Here is a 6661-nt window from a genome sequence, read left to right as displayed (position 1 = left end):
AGGTGATTTTACCAAGTGAATGGAGACGGTTGATAAAAGTGATTGTATCTAATTAATGGAGATGTTGATTAAGGTTATTTTACCTAGTGAATAGACACTGATCAAGGCGATTTTACCTAGTAAATAGAGACGGTTGATCAAGGTGATTTTACCTAGTAAATGGAGACGGTTCCTTAAGGTGATTTGATATAGAATAGAGACGGTTGATCAAGGTGATTTTACCTAGTAAATAGAGACGGTTGATTAAGGTGATTTAACCTAGTAAATGGAGACGGTTGCTTAAGGTGATTTTACCTAGTAAATAGAGACGGTTGATTAAGGTGATTTTACCTAGTAAATAGAGACGGTTGATTAAGGTGATTATACCTAGTAAATAGAGACGGTTGATTAAAGTGATTTTACCTAGTAAATAGAGACGGTTGATTAAGGTGATTTTACCTAGTGAATAGAGACGATTTATCAAGGTGATTTTACCTAGTAAATAGAGACGGTTGATCAAGGTGATTTTACCTAGTAAATAGAGACGGTTCATCAAGGTGATTTTGCCTAGTGAATAGAGACGGTTGATTAAGGTGATTTTACCTAGTGAATAGAGACGGTTGTTCAAGGTGATTTTACCTAGTGAATAGAGACGGTTGATCAAGGTGATTTTATCTAGTAAAATACCACTGGCGCAATAGAATGTCAATATTGTGTCGCCCCGTGTGAAATATATATAATATTCATTGGGATACCATTGAATTCATCCTCTATGAATCATGGTGTTTTACACACAGTTAACTAGTAAGTGTGGCAGTGAATCATCAGTTTGTCACTTAATTATTTAGTTCCATTTATAGACATGCAGACTCCATGCTAAGCTATGTTACTGTTAAATATATATGTGACCTATAATTTACTGTGAAATGTTTAAACTCTAGAAACAGGGTCAATCGGTACAATGTGAGTACATTACAATAAACTTTCAGAACTATCTACAGCGCAATGATAAATGATTGAAATAAATGGATGCACATAAAAGTGTTGTATTGTTTTATAGTTTTGAGTGATATTTTGGCTAACATAATGGGGTGTATTCCTACCCCTTGACACACACCTAGCCTATTTATTTAGGAGGAGGTCCTTAAACCTATAGGTTAAATGAGATTTGGTTGAGATGGTAATACAAACAATGTGTTAAAAGTATTACAAGGTTATAGTGGGTACTTAGGAACAAAACAGAAATCGTTGACATAATAAAACGGTATTACTTCTATTTGTAGCTATCCTGTTACACAATACATCAACATTACGAAGAGAGTTTAAAAAAAACTATGATTACTAGTATTTCAAAAAGAGGTAATTTGGGATTTTGGTCCCCTACTTTACCCCCTCATATCTCGGAAAGGTCTCCAAGCTGACCTTTAGCACATAACAAGTCCGCATAACCCCAAGGTATGCAATAAGTTTCACATATCGTTGATAGCTATCAGATAAATCCAAATTGGCATCTCTCCTTAACAGACGAAGCACCATACAATCGTTATGTCGTTTTAGTCTATCAATATGCAACATTTAACATAAACAAAAAAGCATGCAAACTTAATAAGCAGGGGAGATTGGAATTGATTTTAACATATCTTGTTGTCAAAAATACAGCAAATGAACTGGGTAGAAGTGAATTCCACATTATTCACGCCCTTTCCGTGTAGGAATGTTACTACTGAGAAAAGTAATTCCTTAAAGTAATTTTATTCAAGGACGAAATCCTCGCTATCGGGCGTCACGATGATGTCGGTGCCTCGTCCATGCGAGTATTTCCGATGATGTCGGTGCCTCGTCCATGCGAAGATACGTATTGCCGATGATGTCGGTGCTTCGTCCATGCGAGTATACGTATTGCCGATGATGTCGGTGTCTCGTCCATGCGAAGATACGTATTGCCGATGATGTGGGTGCCTCGTCCATGCGAGTATTGCCGATGATGTGGGTGCCTCGTCCATGCGAGTATTGCCGATGATGTCGGTGCCTCGTTCATGCGAGTATTGCCGATGATGTGGGTGCCTCGTCCATGCGACTCGCCAAGATCAGAGTGAGAACCTCTGATGTCTGCCCCAAATCTCGCAATGTGATATATGTATAACAGTTTTGGATGGAAGAAACATGTTTCAGTCTGCGTTCTGTTTATTTGTTTGTTTGTTTTGTCATCTACGTATCCTATCAACACTCAAATCATGTAGTTGGTGTTCTACATCAATGCCTCTATTTTGTTTACTGTTTGTCTTGTTCGCCCTACCACTGTATGTATACCGTTATTGTTATATTGTTAGTTTATCATCCTTTCTGGATCGAAACTGGAGACAGTGAAACTTTTCGTTATGAAACAAGGAATGCCTTCCGAGTGAACTACGTTGTAGGTAAAAGTCAATGAAACGGCATGAATGATCCGAACAGCCCGCCTATTTTTCTATATCAAATCATTTACAGCATAAGTCGATTTATCATATTCATTCCAATAAGTTTCCAAGTTAATAAATAAGCCTATTTACAACAGGCACAACAGAAAACCCATAAGATGTAGGCTGCCCTACAAAACCTTCACAAAAAGTGTCAGTTTCTTTCATTGCAAGAGGCAACTGCCACACAGCCCGTCGTGTCTTTCAAAATTAACTCGGTCAATGCTCTTCTTTTTGTGTTCGATATAGTGAAATGATGTAAAAGTGTGCTGTTGTTTAGTGCTATAGCAAATGTTTTAACTGATTTCAATTAGTCGTTGTATGGACAAGCGTATTTCGTCATTTTCCTAATAAAACATTACACATGTACGAGTTTGCAACAAAAGGTTTGTAAAAGCATATTAGTTTATTCACTTTAATTAATTCTTACAATTTAAAGTGATGATGATAACCCAACACACGGATTGTTTGTTCTTAGATTATAAAAAAAAAATCACGATTTCCTTACCACAGAAACTATTACAGTAGAAATTCAATGGCAAACCTAACCTATTATTTGTGAAACTACAAAATACACTTTCTGTTAACAATAACTAACCAGTCTAAGGGGGGTTACTCCTACAAAATAACAGTCTTATTTTCGGTTTTCGAAGTAACACACCACGATTTGAATTTTAAAAAACTTTAAGAAGAGGCAATTTCTACAAAAAATAAGCACAATACTGAAAATATCCTGCTTTTGCTCCACTGAAATACGGTCACTACTATATCATTGCATAATTTATGAAGTGGATAAATATATATCTGGATATATGACTAATGAAATTTGTATCAAATTACAACAGATTTGTTAAAAGTATTTACATGGATAGTGAACCATATATCGATAGGTAAAACAAGTAAAGCGCCAAGATAAATACTAGTTCTATAACTCCAACGCACCAGTACAAAATCTGGAATCGAAGTCAAAAGGAAAAGACAACGGCAGGAACTGAGGAGACACCAAAACAAAAGGAAAGCAACCGACAGGAATTGAGGAGACACCAAAACAAAAGGAAAAGACAACAGCAGGAACTGAGGAGACACCAAAACAAAAGGAAAGCAACCGACAGGAACTGAGGAGACAAAAAGGGGCATCTAAATCTTCACAAGGTTAAACTATTTTTTTTAGATGAGAATACCGTAAACGTTTGTATTTTAGCAATAGATTTTAAGCATGATTTGTGTAAACCAATGAGATTTTATTTCGTTAAAAAAGAAACGGGTTTTCCGGGGTATACTTTAGATATAAGAAAGCGTACTATTAAAATGAAGGTGATGTACCGCAGAGTAGACTATGTGCACAAATGAAAAGCCTTGCCAGAGCTAAGGACTTCTTAGTCGATTAATATTTCCAAAATATGGATAAGGAAATTCATTAGGTTAAAAGAACTGAAATTAATCTGTAGCCTGATAATATAGAACATAAGGTAGATTTGTTCTGTACCTATATATGTATTATTTTGAAGGGTATTTTGTTCGAACAGGCACTGACTTAACTGGACAAGAAATCAAACATGTTCTAATAAAATTTCAAGTGTTCTAACAAGTTTTTGATGTTGTTTTTTTACTACATGTACATCTTAAACATTTCCCATTTTTTCTTTATATTCATAAAAGATTATCCGAGGTTATCCAAACACTCTAAACAACCCAAACACATTCAAGGGTCTTGGGCACGTGCTCATGATATAAGTACAAGGCCAAGACTGGTATCTAACTTAATTTTGCGCAACATGACATGGTTCCAACTACATGCCACACACAACATGATATGGTTCCAACTACATGCCACACACAACATTGCATGGTTCCAACTACATGCCACACACAACAGGACATGGTTCCAACTACATGCCTCACACAACATGACATGGTTCCAACTACGGGCCACACACAACATGGCATGGTTCCAACTATATGCCACACACAACATGACATGGTTCCAACAACATGGCACATTGTATGTAAAACCTTCCCACGAGCTATGATAGCTGTAACAAGAATGCTAAAGTGAAAGAAGGGGTTCTGTCATGTTCTTTTGATAGTATATTAAGTTAAAGCGATATTTTAATGATGTTTTAAAAAGCAATGCCATTGCCATAAGATAACCAAGGGGAAAACTATATTGGTCCTTAAAGAGTAATGTAATTACCATCAATGGTAAACCAGTCTGACAGCGACTCTATATGGCACACAAGTTAAATAGCACAATGGTGCTGCCATGAAGCTAACATAATGGTTTTCAAACAAACAATGATATGATTAGTGCAATCGTCCTTTAATAGTGTTCTGTCATGCAATAGCCCTTCAATGATAACAGTATTTGTCATGTTGTAATCAAGTGTAACAGATATCATTGTTTATAGTATATAAATATACAGATGTAACTGTTTATAGTATATATATATACAGATGTCATTGTTTATAGTATATATATATACAGATGTCATTGTTTATAGTATATAAATATACAGATGTCATTGTTTATAGTATATATATATACAGATGTCATTGTTTATAGTATATATATATACAGATGTCATTGTTTATAGTATATAAATATACAGATGTAACTGTTTATAGTATATATATATACAGATGTCATTGTTTATAGTATATAAATATACAGATGTCATTGTTTATAGTATATAAAGATACAGATGTCATTGTTTATAGTATATATATATACAGATATCATTGTTTATAGTATATAAATATACAGATGTAACTGTTTATAGTATATATATATACAGATGTCATTGTTTATAGTATATATATATACAGATATCATTGTTTATAGTATATAATGCCACACACAACATGACATGGTTCCAACCACCGGCCACACACAACATGACATGGCTCCAACTACATGCCACACACAACATGACATGGCTCCAACTAGATGCCACACACAACATGACATGGTTCCAACCACATGCCACACACAACATGACATGGTTCCAACTATATGCCACACACAACATGACATGGTTCCAACTACATGGCACATTGTATGTAAAACCTTCCCCCGAGCTATGATAGCTGTAACAAGAATGCTAAAGTGAAAGAAGGGGTTCTGTCATGTTCTTTTGATAGTATATTAAGTTAAAGTGATATTTTAATGATGTTTTAAAAAGCAATGCCATTGCCATAAGATAACCAAGGGGAAAACTATATTGGTCCTTAAAGAGTAATGTAATTACCATCAATGGTAAACCAGTCTGATAGCGACTATATATGGCACACAAGTTAAATAGCACAATGGTGCTGCCATGAAGCTAACATAATGGTTTTCAAACAAACAATGATATGATTAGTGCAATCGTCCTTTAATAGTGTTCTGTCATGCAATAGCCCTTCAATGATAACAGTATTTGTCATGTTGTAATCAAGTGTAACAGATATCATTGTTTATAGTATATAAATATACAGATGTCATTGTTTATAGTATATATATATACAGATATCATTGTTTACAGTATATATATATACAGATATCATTGTTTATAGTATATAAATATACAGATATCATTGTTTATAGTATATATATATACAGATATCATTGTTTATAGTATATATACAGATATCATTGTTTATCGTATAAATATACAGATATACATAAGCAAAGAAGCAACAGTCGTGATAATGATTTTTTTCAAATTCTTAAGAAAATCCGCCCCTTTACCCTTTAGACTCAAAACAGTCACAATTTCTTAATGAAAACTATAAAACGGAGAAAACCGGTTAACCGGTTCTACATTTACAGAAATTATGCTTATTAAATTTGAAGCATATTCTTTCTTCTGCTATATGAGTCAAAGGCTATTTATAAGGAAAATTCCATTTTTAGATTGTGTACTGAAATGAACTTATAAATAGATAATTAAAGTGTAGACTCAGCACTGTTTTATAATTAATTATATTTTGTGTCAAATGTTTCTTTCATTTTGGTGTCAGGATGAAATCTTGAATTGACTCAATTATTTCACAAATTTCATTTACATCACTGTCGCTATTACTTCATTACTGTTACTGTTATAAATTAAAATGCACCCAACAACGCTCTGTTTCCTTGGATCCAGAGGCCATATTCGGCCATATTCGGCCAGAGGCCATATTCGGCCATATTCGGCCAGAGGCCATATTTGGCCACATTCGGCCATACTGTTATAATTATTGAA

The sequence above is a fragment of the Mizuhopecten yessoensis genome, unplaced genomic scaffold (genome assembly GCF_002113885.1).
Source record: "Mizuhopecten yessoensis strain PY_sf001 unplaced genomic scaffold, ASM211388v2 scaffold11129, whole genome shotgun sequence".
In the NCBI taxonomy this organism is placed as follows: domain Eukaryota; kingdom Metazoa; phylum Mollusca; class Bivalvia; order Pectinida; family Pectinidae; genus Mizuhopecten; species Mizuhopecten yessoensis.
This window is presented reverse-complemented; position numbering follows the sequence as displayed.